The sequence below is a fragment of the Vanacampus margaritifer genome, chromosome 1 (assembly GCF_051991255.1).
Source record: "Vanacampus margaritifer isolate UIUO_Vmar chromosome 1, RoL_Vmar_1.0, whole genome shotgun sequence".
In the NCBI taxonomy this organism is placed as follows: Eukaryota; Metazoa; Chordata; class Actinopteri; order Syngnathiformes; family Syngnathidae; genus Vanacampus; species Vanacampus margaritifer.
Window position 1 is genome coordinate 49,547,299 of NC_135432.1, and position 13,108 is coordinate 49,560,406.

Below are 13,108 nucleotides of genomic sequence, written 5' to 3' on the forward strand. Positions count from 1 at the left end.
TCCTTATTCCGTTTTATACTATCTACTTTTATTTGGTGCACCCAAACGTAAAATCTGGTGCATCTTGATTTGCGTGTCATTGCAAGCCTTGTTTAGTGTGTTTGGGAATTTGGCAGACAACTCTGACCACAATTTGACGTCATCCGCCCATGGACGTCTCCTTGCACATTCTTATTAACGAACTGTGCTCGCGTCGACCTCCTGCATGGACTCCAGCAAATCAGTGTCTGCATTCCGCCATGTCAAGGAGTTTTAAATGTAATGAGAGGAGCTGCTTCCATTGACTGTGAAGCAAGTCGGCTGTGTTCATGCCCACAGCGGTGGAAACTGACTATTTCTGACTGTGCCATGCTGCCTATATCTGCGAAAATACCATAACTTGGTGTAGCTTGTCCCTTTGCACGTTAAGACCACGCGACATGGCAGACTGGTGCTGAGCACAAATATAGCCCCAGATGTCTGCATCTCCAAAAAAAATAGACGTACTAATACTGCTGTTACTACTTTAAAAAAATAATTGGGCAATAAAGAGCTTAAAAAAATATTTGGTGTGTTTAAACACAGTTTTAAGATACTACAAGAATTGGGCTAATGCTGAACCATAGTGATAAACGCTGTCCATGGTGCTGATATTCTCCTCACCACCTTTGCAAGTAGGGCTTCACTCCACATTTGAAATGTGCATGTGTTTTATATATTATATAACAATAATGACACGATCCACTTTTTTAAGTAGTAAGATTAGTCAGAATTGAAAGCAAATAATTAGAAATTAATATAATCACATTATATAAATATTTGACACTGCATGTAATTACACTTACATGGAATCAACTATTAATGAAAATATAAAATACTATAATAATACCTTTTGGGTCTTTCACAAATAGGCCAACTTCACTCAGAGTTCCTTCTTAATACATATACTTTAAACATAATACAACTCATATTTATTTTACAGGTAAACAAAAACTTATTTTTGACTCAATAACTGATTAAATGTCTTCATTATCATCATCATAGAATAGTCCAGCTGTGATAAGAAAAAATGCATGCATGACTGTTGTGGATGAGGACATTCAGACTAATGACTTGCTAAATGTTGATAAAACTAACTAACTATAAATAAATAAATAAAATAACATCAACGCTATTTGCAGTTAATAGCCGTTTTAACATGCATAACTGTCATCCGAATGTAAATAATAAGTCATATGTAATCTGCTGTTAGCAGTAAAAAGTCAAAGAAAAAGTAAAGCGCACTTTCAGTGTTTCCTGTGACAAACGCATACTTAATTATGTTAATCTTAGCTTGTAACAATGGATAGCGATCCTAATTCCCTGAAATTATTCTTTTTCAATGAAGCAAAGCATCTTTGTTGTCATAAATGACTCGGGGTTGTGTCATGATAAGCGGACGTACTGTACATCTATTGAAGGACAGTTCAAAAGATCAATGGAGATATTATGCTGTATATAATATAAGACACTCGTCATGAGTTGTTTAGCTGCAACCTTTTAACAGCTCATGCAAGAGGAAACAAATCAAAATCATTAAAAATAGAAACAAGGTCACTCCTTTGTCCCATACCGCTTGACGTCATCAGGGACTCAAGGAACTGTAGCCGATTCCAGCTAAGGTGAGAGGCAGAGTACACCCTGTAGTGGTCACCAGTCAATCGATTGGCACAAATGAGGGAAAAAAACTCAAATAAATCACACTCATATTCACAACCATTGTAGTTTGGACGCTTCAATTTAAAGGGATTGTTTGAAGTTTAAAAAAACAACAACACATTTGTAATAATTTTTTTTGTGTGGTCATTACTATAATGATCTTTGAAAAAAAAAAGTCAGCTCTGTCTGGCCTTATTCACACGTCCAATTCGAAATGTTTTTTCTTTTTTTTTTTTAGAAACCCACTGCATATGATGAAAAAACAAACAGAGACAGAAGGCATACATGACGAGTTGACAATCATTCTCATACACTCACAGCCACAAGTCACAGTGGGCACAAATTCAAATCTTGTGAACATGTATGTGAGTTTTGAAGATTCTCTAACTTGTGTATTAACAATGAACCACTACACTATCATTCCTCCTTGTACTAAGATAGTCATATTTTTGTTTCAAAACCGCCCTTTGGAATGAGTTGCTGCTGACCTTTTCAGTCGCAGGCTAGGGATGCTTTAGATTCAGATTCTGCATTTGGATTTCTGTCACTTTAGAACTGTATTTATATAATCCTTGATGTTGAATTCTGAGTTGTTATTTACTGGTTTGTTAGACAAACTCTCCTGTAGGTGTGTTAGCCGTGCCCCCCAACCGCCCCAAAAATGTTCCCTTTACCAGTTAGCTCTGCCATATGTCTTTTGTTGCTGGTGCATGCCGCCAGACACACCGTGCTGTTTCTACCAAATGCTTTGTATGCTTCAAGTCATAGCATCTGCTCTGTAACCTAGGGAACCGTACATCTGTGATGAGTCCCCAAAGCGAGATAGATGTTCCATTCATGGTAAGATTTGCTCCTGCCTTTGCGCCTTGCAACGTTATCTACCTCAGGTCAGATAAGCATTCAAAGTGTGTTGACGTGTGTGTGTGTCTGTGTGTGAGTGTGTTTGTATATGTACATGTATTGCCAAACAGATAAGCCTCCTCTGCAAGCCTCTTATTCACACTGCGCCGAACAAGACAAGCCAGGCCACAATCACCCATCTTGTTTATGCTTCCGTGTGACCAAACAAAGCGCATATGTTTATGAGTGTGTTTTCGCTGTCTCTCGAAAGGTGTGTTTACAACAGCATTACACACATGCACAAAGCAATGTGTGTGGTTGTGTGAGACATCTTCAATTCTGTTATGATTCTGTCTTGTGTCTTCAACACACAAATAAGTAAAAATAAATATTATAGTTTCAAACGGCTTGTAGGCTCTTAAACCAGGGCTTAGGCACAATAGCCGCGTTTCCATCGCAGGACGTTCCGGTATGGGGAGTGGGGTAGGGACTTTCACAGGAATGGTCCTCCCAGCCGGCCCGCTTGTGGCGGTGTCTCCACTGCGGAGTACGACCCCTTTTCGTGACATCGCGAGTTTCGATTGACACGTAAACGCCGTGCGACGGTTTCTCCCGTGACGTCACCCAAGCAGCGTGACGAAAATCACAACGAGGTAAGAAAAAAACTTTAGGTGGTTGCTGTTTTTCTCTGCTTTTTATTTTATGTACTTGGCGTGGATGGATGGTTTGGGTGAGAGGAGTGCGTTTAGATGAACCATTTGAAAAGGCTGACTCGCAAGTCACGAGTTTCGATCGACACGTATTCGCCTTGCGCCGATTTTTGTGACGTCACCCAAGCACAGCGCCGCAAAAATCAGAACAACAACGAGGAAAGAGAAAAATGTGTGGCGGTTGCTGTTTTTTGGGTGTGGATAGATGGTTTGAGTGAGAGGAGACGGCAACTAGATGAAAAATTTGAACAGTAGAGTGGAACGAAAATAGGCAAAGGATTATTAAGAGAATTGTTTTGGTGGAAAAGACTTAAGCCCAGAATGCATCATCGTTGCGCATGAAGGTAAGATCATTTCTTATACTAAATAATTTTTAGCCAATCAGCACAAAAGCGCGATCGGGAGTTTATTGGGTTGACGGAGTACCTATCCTCTGTCATCGTCTGTGTTTCGGCTTGTTTTATTGGTCATGTTTTCCTAGTGTGTCTCCCTTTGTGAATGTCTCGTCAAGTTTTATCATGTCCTCCTGTGCTTGTCATCCCGGTCCCTGGTGTTACCCAATCAGTTCCACAAGCCACGTGTGTCTTGTGCAGGTGTCTCTCGTTGTCTCGTTACTATGTGTATTTAGTTCCCTGCTTTCATTCAGTCCTTGTCGAGTCATTGTCGCTGTCACACCCATGCCATGCCATGCCATGCCATGCCATGTCGTCATCATTTCCTTGCGTTGCAGTGTTCCTGTTTGGTTTGTTGCTTTGACTTGTGTTTTTGGATATTGTTGATTTTTTATTTTTTTTTCGCCAAGTACCTTGTTTGCCTTTTTCTTAATTAAATCCCCTTTTTAACTGCATCCTTGCCTGGCTGCTTTTGCTCCCTGCATTTGGGTCCTCCACCAAACTCCACCCTTCTGACATCCTCGAGTAGGACCTCCGCTCGTTCCTGTAAATGTGGCCCGGTTGGGAAGGCTCCTGCAGTGGAGACGCGCACATATGGGGCTGGCCCTGCAAATTTACCCCAAAGTTCCTGCGGTGGAAACGCGGCTTATGTATAACAAGTGGACGGTATGTACACTCTCTTTCTTTCATCTTTAAAAAAAAAAAAAAAAAAAAACATCTTTCTTTCAATTTATTTCCATTTCAATAATACTTACAGGTGAAATGTTTGTCCACAGCCTTTAAACTTGCGATTTGTGCAATTTACCGCTACAAATGTAGGCATTTTGCAGCCAAATGCATATGCTGAGATGCGTTTCTTGCATTGCTTTTTTTTCTTTATCTTTCTTTTTTTTTTTTAGATCAAGTTTGATCACACCAGATTTTCTCTTGAAGGACTAGCTTCTCGATCGCTGGTGAAATCTTTAAGTGTGTGGCGTGCTGTTTTGGGGGTTATCAGAGCACACCACACAGTGCAATCAAAATTGTTAAATGCCTGATTTCGTTATCTTCACGTGGTTGGTCTTAAACAGACAAAACAAATCTTTTTTTTTTTTTTTCTCTGGGGAGAGCTCAGTATTGATCATTTGACATGTCATCATCATTGTTCTCCCTTTTTTTTTTTTTTTTTTTTGGTGTGTGTAAAAAAAAAAAAATACGAATTCCCATACCGTTCACCTAAACCGAACACTTCAAAATCCAGCCAGAGTCGTGGGGCCGCCAGGAGACCCGAAGAGGGACCAAAGAAAAGAAAGAAAAGCGAAGCCCAGCACCGACCAGACACTACCCACCGGGCCACTAACCAGAGTCCTTCACCAACCCCAGAGACATCGAAATTCCAACAAATCAGGGAGACCTCAAGGGCCCGAAGGAGAAACTGAGGAAAGGTAGAAAGGACAGACGAAGCAGAGTGAGATCCACAGACACCCGCCTCCACCGAATCAATGACCTGAGGGAGAAACAAATTGTGTCTGAGTTTCGATAGATGCTGGTGTGGTGGATCTGGCATGCATGAAAATCTCCACCAAAGAGGGGAGCCGTCGACCCCCGCCAGGACAGAGCAAGCGCAACACCTCAGGGCCCCCCAGGCCGCGGCAGCGCCAAAGGACGACCCCCGGGCCCCGCAGGGGCCACCGGCCGGAGAGCAAACCCAGGAGCAGGAGCGCCCCCCACCCAAACGCGGCCCGCGCCCCCAACCCAACGCAGCAGGACGGGGCACTGCAGGCCCACCAGGCACCCCACCGGCCCACAACCCCCACTCCCCCATCCCCCCCGCCCCCAGGTCCCCCAAATCCCCAGACACCCCCCAGACCCCGGGGACACACCGCACCCAGGCATCTGCGCCGAAGAGGGGCCGGGCAGCGGAGCGGAGAGGGCACCCGCGCCCACCCCACCACGCGGAGGGACGGAACACCAGGGGCAGAAGGGGAGATGGGGGCACCGGAGGACGGGCGGCATCCCCGAACCCCAGGCCCAGCGGGGAGAGGCCCCGGTCGTCACCCCAACGATCTAAGTGAAAAACTAACCCTGTTACTGAGTTCTCCAGCTCGCCGACTGGCGAACTCTACCCCTAAACCGTGAGTGTGACCCCACCCAGTGTATATACATAAGTGTGTGTGTGTGGTGCATTAAAATTGGGGGCAGGTGAACCGGAGCAGAGAGAAATATTATCCCCCTCTGCTCCGATCCACCCGCCTCCCAGGCATGTCAAGGAGCGTATGTGATGCATTAAGGGGGAAGGAGACGACAGGAAGGGCAGGAGGCAGTGGCAGGGCCGCAGAGAGAGGGGGAGAGGAGGAGGAGGAGGAGGAAGGGCGACGAGGGAGAAGGGACAGGGAGGCGGAGGACGGGCGGGGAGAGGAAGCAAGGGGGAGGGGAGAGGGAACCACGGGGCACCCCGGCGGCCCACAGGCCCTGACCCGCGTCGCCGGGCCCAGAGCGACGAACCGTGCCGGGGCGGCGCCGCCCTGAACACCAGGGAGAGCCCCGCAACACAGCACCCCCACGAGACCCAGGGAACGACCAAGACGCAGCCGCCACCCAGCAGCCAACAGAGGGGCAGACCCGCCCACGCCCAGCCAGGGGGGGACAGCACCTGTAGAGTTAGTCCCCTGGCATGCAGTGAATCCGAACATTAGCCCTTAGTGCCCATTGGAGGTGAATCTGCTCGATCCTGTTGGCAGCAACTGGGTTCCTGACTATAAAAATACAACCATTAGTTACAAACTGTCAAATGCAGAGACATCAATGTAAGTTATCACGATGTGGTGGCTCTCGCTAACAGGCAGAATTAAATAACCAAAATTAGGTTAAAATATTCTATATACGTAGACCATATTTGTTTTTTATTTGAGGCCGATATTTTTTCCATTAAAATGTGATTCATGAGGAGGTTAGACCATTGGTCGATATTCAGAGTTTGTTTATTTTTCCAGTTAACAAGAATTGTTTTTTTTGCGATAGTAAGGGCTACAAGTGTAGATTGAAATTGTTTGTGTGGTAAGTCAGTTGTTGTTAGGTCACCTAGCAAACACATGTTTGGAGATAAAGGTATCCTATAGTCCAAGATAGCGGAAGTTTTTCTAAGACTTTAGTCCAGAAATACATAACCGGAGTGCATAACCATAAAGCATGAACATAAGTGTCTGTAGTGTTTTGTAGACACTGGAGACAAATGTCGGAGTCGGAGAGTCCCATTTTCTTCATCATATATTGAGTAATGTATGTTCTATGGATAATTTTATATTGGATAAGTTGTAAATTTGTGTGTTTTGTCATTTTAAATGCATTTTCACAAACTTGAATCCAAAAGTCAGATTCCGGAGCTATAGACAAGTCTGTCTCCCATTTCGAGATGGGTAAAGACATTTTATCCGTATATGAAAGTAACTTATATATTTTTGAAAGTTTTTTTGTTGTTGTCGGAGAAAGCTTGGTAATATCTTCAGCTAAACCAGGCGGTTGGAGTGTACCCTGAAGTGTTAGAATTTGTTTCTTTATAATATTTTTAACTTGCAGATAATGTAAAAAAATTCCGTTTGTTATTTTGTATTTTTGGAGCAAGGATGTATATGATATAAACATATTATCTGAGAAGAGATGGTGGAGCTGTGTAATTCCTTTCTGCTCCCACACACCTAAATAAAACGATTGGTTGTTAATTCGAAAGTCAGGGTTATGCCATAGGGGAGAAAGCCCACAGGGCTCCACTTGGGCTTTTGTAATTTCTAATGCCTTCCACCAAGCAGTCAGGGTGGCGGAAATCATTGGGTTTTTAAAACAATTATGTCGCTTAATTGATGTTGTAATAAAGAGTAAATCTAGAAGTCTGAGGTTATTACAATCCTTTTGTTCTAGTTCCAGCCAACAGTTAGTATCTCTGTTGGGTTGCGCCCATAGAACGATATAGTGTAGCTGGTTAGCTATATAGTAGTACATAAAATTTGGTGCCTCTAGACCACCTTTGGATTTACTTTTCTGAAGAGTAGATAGACTAATCTTTGCTTTTTTTTTATTCCAGTAAAATTTTGTAACGGCTGAGTCCAAAAACTGGAACCAGTTAGCCGTAGGTTTAAATGGAATCATTGAGAAAAAATAGTTTATTTTAGGTAAAACCTTCATTTTAACGGTGGCTATTCGTCCTATTTAAGAAATAGGAAGATTATTCCAGCGTTCCAAGTCACTATGAATGTTATCCAGAAGTGGAGAAAAGTTTAAATGAATTAAATCAGTTAATTTAGGTGAGATTTTTATGCCTAAGTATTTTAAATTACCTATAGAAAATGAGTAGTGTGGGTCCTGGCTTGCAGGGTTCCATGAATTTTCTGTAATAGGTAGAAGTGTTGATTTTGTCCAGTTAATAGAATAATCTGACAACTGTGAGAATTTAGTTATTAAGTTACATACTTCCCCTAACGAAATCGCCGGGTTTTCTAAATAAAGTAAAATATCATCGGCATATAGATTAATTTTATGTTCTGTTACCCCAGAGTGAATTCCTTGAATCCTTCTTTCCTGGCGTATGGCTATTGCAAGTGGCTCAATAAATATTGCAAATAATAAAGGGGACAGTGGGCATCCCTGTCTTGTGCCTCTCTGTAAAAAAAAGCTCTTAGATATAATCCCATTAGTAGTAACTGTAGCTTTGGGAGAATCATATAATACTGACACCCAGTGGATAAATGATTTCCCAAAGCCAAATTTATTTAAAACGGCAAAGAGGACGGACCAGTTAACTTTGTCAAAAGCTTTTTCTGCATCCAATGATATAACTGCCTTTTTATCATGCTGCTGTGACATGCTAATAAGGTTAAAGAGCCTCCTAATATTATTAGTAGAGTGACGATCTTTAATAAAGCCTGTTTGGTCGCTATGAATAATTGTCGAGATTACTGTTTCTAGTCTAGATGTGAAAGCCTTAGTATTAATTTTAATATCAGTGTTAATTAGTGAAATCGGACGGTAACTTGATGGAAGGGTGGGGTCTTTTTCTGGCTTTAATAAAAGTTTAATTGCTGCTGTATTCATGTGTGGACGTATGTAACCATTAGTTTTGATTTCTGTTACTAGTCTTAAGAATAGCGGAGCAAGCATTAACCAGTAGTGCTTAAAAAATATAGCCGGATAATCATCTTGGCCAGGTGCCTTGCCATTAGGCATACTATCTAGAGCACTGTACAACTCGTTTATAGTAAGTGGCGCTTCTAACATATCTTTATATTCAGTAGTTAGCTGAGGCATATTTAAGCTACTGAGGAATGCCTCAATATGTTCAGGGTTAGGCTTGTTAGTTTCTGAGTATAGGTTGCGATAATAGTTATAAAAAATTTGATTAATTTCTTCTGGTGATTGTGTACATTCACCAGTTGTCCCTTTGATAGCCGTTATAAGAGATTTTTCCCGATTGCGTTGAAGTTGGTTTGCAAGAAATTTACCTGATTTGTTATTATATTCAAAGTTGTTGTATCTCAATTGTTGTATTATAAACTCAGTTTTTTTTAGTTAGCATATCGTCTAACTGTATTTTTGTATTTTGTAAGTCAGTCCATATTTGGTCATTTGGGTTTATTGCGTACTCATCCGTCAGTTGTTTAATTTTATCTTCAAAGTCATTTTCTAATTTTTGATCCTGTTTCTTTTTATAAGATGAATATGATATAATTTTACCTCTAATTACTGCTTTCCCAGAGAAGAGATGGCGATAGGCCTGGAGAGTCATTTATTTCCAAAAAGTCTGCCCACTCTTTCCTTATAATTTTATCAAACTCTACATCGTTTAGCAGTGAGATGTTAAAACGCCATGTTGGTGGTGGTTTAAAGGTATAATCAACTTGTAGGGAAAGTGAGACTGGTGCATGGTCGTTAATAATGATAGGATGTATTTTTGTAACAGTTTTATCAGCAATAGAGTTATTTGTAAGAAAATAATCAATTCTTGAAAAAGACCGGTGCACAGCGGAAAATAAGGTAAATTCCTTCTTATTTGGGTTTTTAAGTCTCCAGCTGTCGACGAGGCCAAAATCATCCATATATTCCCCTATTACTTTAGTAGATTGTAATCGCCTTATACATGTTGTGTTATTAGAACGGTCTATTAATGGATTTAAGACTGTGTTAAAGTCTCCTCCAATAATAATAGTAGAGTTCGCTGCTAAATCAAACAGCTGAGAGAAAAATTCATGGAAAAAGGCCGGATCATCATTATTAGGGGCATATAAATTGCCAAATGTATATATTTTATTAAATATAGTTACCTGAATAATAATGTATCGGCCCTCTGGGTCTGTTATTGTATTATTTAGAGTAAAGAGTAAATTCTTATGTAGGAGTATACAGACTCCTCTTTGTCAGCTGTTATAAGGGGCAGAGTATGCTTGGCTAAAATTCTTATCAATAAGTAATTTTTCTTCAGATTTTTGTAGGTGGGTTTCTTGCAGGAGGCAAATATCTGCTTTTAATTTTAAGAGATGGTCTAAAGTTTTTATTCTTTTTGCCTGTGAGCGAGCGCCACAAACATTCCAGGAAACCAGAACTAATTTATGCATACAAACAATATAGGCTCAGTCCTGTGTATATATCTGCATAGGCCATTTGTCAATACTGGCATGTTATAGGATAGAATCAAAGTAGTTAGGTGATTTATATAATTTGTGTAAAATGTGAGGAAATGTGTAAGTAAATATAACAGTGAAAAAACGGGTAGGGATGTGAAAGTGAAGGAAGTTAGTGGGGAATTAAACAACATTAAAATACACCAGTAACTGGTAACCCAAGCGAGATTTTTTTTTTGTTTAAATCTACTTTTAGATATAATTATGTATTATTATTATATTTATAATATAGCCTAAACATGAGTATTCATATTTTAGGTTTTATATACAGTATATGTATACATCTAATAATCAAACAAAATTTAGTTCCATCAATGCCAATTAGAACAGCCAGGGAGTGGAGTTGGGGTTCCGGAATAGTTGGCCATCGATGTATAGTTTATCAACGACCATCATAGTCCGTTTACCCTCCTGCCTATTTTGTTTCATTATAGGAAACAGTACCTTTCGCCGCTCATTAATCTCTCTAGGGAATTGGTCATTCATTCCAAATGAGGTCCCTTTAAGCTCCCGTCCTTTACTTTTAACAAATACTTTTTGTTTAAAATGCTCAAATTTGGCGATAATAGGACGGGGTCTGTTGCCCCTACGGGCTCCAAGCCGATGTACCCGGTGAAAAGAGATGTTATTTACCGTCTCCTGAGGAATTTTTAACGACGTCGTCATAATTTTTTTTATCTCAACCTCTGGATTGTCAGAGGTATTCTCGGATATACCTAAGAATATTAAATTATCCTGCATGCTTCGGGATTGAACATCCAGAATAGTTTCTTTTAGCATTTTATTTTCCTTTTTAACGGATTCTAACTCGGCTGAAACAGTCACGAGTGTAGAGTGTATCTCGGCATTGTCGCGTTGGAGATCGCTTACTTGTTGGCTGAAGAATTCGATGCTTAATTTTAATCCTTTGACGTCCTCGCAGATTAGGGAGAGGACCTCTAATTTTTTATTTATGGACTCCAGCATACTGACCGAGACCTCCGTAGTGGTTAGGTCGTCCGTGTCCGTCGCTGAGTCATTCTTTCTCTTTTTAGAGGGTTTTTTCGACGGTTTCTCGACGGAAGAGTCCTCCATCGCGCAGTTGTAAAAATAACCGTCAATGAAGCGTTCGAGGTCCTCCACGTTGGGTGGTGTTCCAAATCTGTCGGATGAAAAGAGAAAAGCCAAGATATATAATGGTTAAACTCGAATTAGTTTAGCATAATAGAGCTAGTTCTATTTTAGCAGCAGGGCGCTGCCATGTTGGAGTTTCCCGGTCTCGCTGTAGGTCTCGCGATAATCACAGCATCTCGCGCATGCGTCCTCTCCTCTCCTCGACAAAAAAAATCTTTATATGTGTAGCAGGCCTTAAATTCCATGCAGAGACAAAATATAAATAAAAACAATGAGCTGAAGAGTAAAACATTGATTAAATGTATCACTGCAATTACATTCTTATATTCTATTCAGTCAGGTAAAAGAAAAGCAAAATAAGATTATTTTTTAAATTAGTATTAACAGACTTAACTACTGAGAAACTATTCAACTCATTTCTACTTTTGTATTTGACTGCTTCCAATGATGCATGGTGTTTAACTGTCATTCATGTCATTTCCGAAGAAATTGGTTACTGAGGGCCTGGTAGCCACCAGCAATAAATAATCAAATAGTTCAATCAGCACAATTCCAAGCAAGCTTTGTGATTGGTCTTCTTCCCGCTGATGCAGAGGTTGCTATCACGCACCGGCTTTCAAGATCTTTCACAGACTCCTCCGCATTGGTGATGCATCCTACTACAGCTGTGACGTCTGCAAACTTAACAATGAGACAGTGAGTTTTAGCGTTAACAGTCATAGTGAAGAAAAAGGGGCTATAAGCACTCGGCTCTGAAGAGAGCCAGTGCTGAGGGCGTTGATGGAGGAGAAAACGCCACAGATCCTGAGTCTGCGGTTGGTTGAAGTCCTGGTGGGTGTAGGTTGTCCACCAAAATGATAGATCTTGAAAGCTGACGTGAAGTCAATGAAAAGCAGACACACTCTCCAGGTAATCTTGGCCATTGAAAAGATGGCGTCTTTCGGTGAGGGTACGGTGAGGGCAACTTGCTGTAATTTCATAAAAGAACTGACTATTTTATTTTTGTACTTGTATTCTAGACACTAAAAATGGTCGACGAGACAGAAGCCATAAGCACATCCTCAAATGCGTTCTGTTATCCCTGCCATCAGCGCCTTTCCACTTTTTCAATCACTTTCGGGATGTACACATCAATGCTTGCACAGCAGAAATGGGAGAGTGGGATAAATGTTTAATGGGAAAGAGGAGAAATGGTACCACACGGACTGCATCACATGGCCTTGAACCCCTTTGTTTGATACCACACCTCAGCAGGTTCCCTTCCTTTTCCTTCCATCACTCTTGTTTTCTGGTTACTTCTCTGTGTTTTGGTTCCAGGAATCTTCTAACTTGCACAGTCTAGTTACACGTTCATACTTCTGTGATTCTTCCTGAATAGCAAATGTATTACTTGGATACATTTCAGAACTTTGGGAGACCAGAGATGGGAAAAGTACTGACATTCTGTAATTGAGTAAAAGTACAATTATTTGCATAATGACTTTGGTAAAAATATTCATTCACATAATTACTGTAGTAAAAGAAAAAAAGTACAGGCTCTAAAATGTACTTCATGAATAAAAGTAAAAAGTATTTTTACTGAATGTTTCCTCCTTGTGTAATATAATTTGAAGACCATTAAATTTAACAAACCCTTAAAACTGACTAAATCTCCTCATGAAGCCCTTGCAACACTTTTTTTTACTCTAAATGGTGCCCTTTGTTTAATTGCCTCGTTTACGTTTGCCCA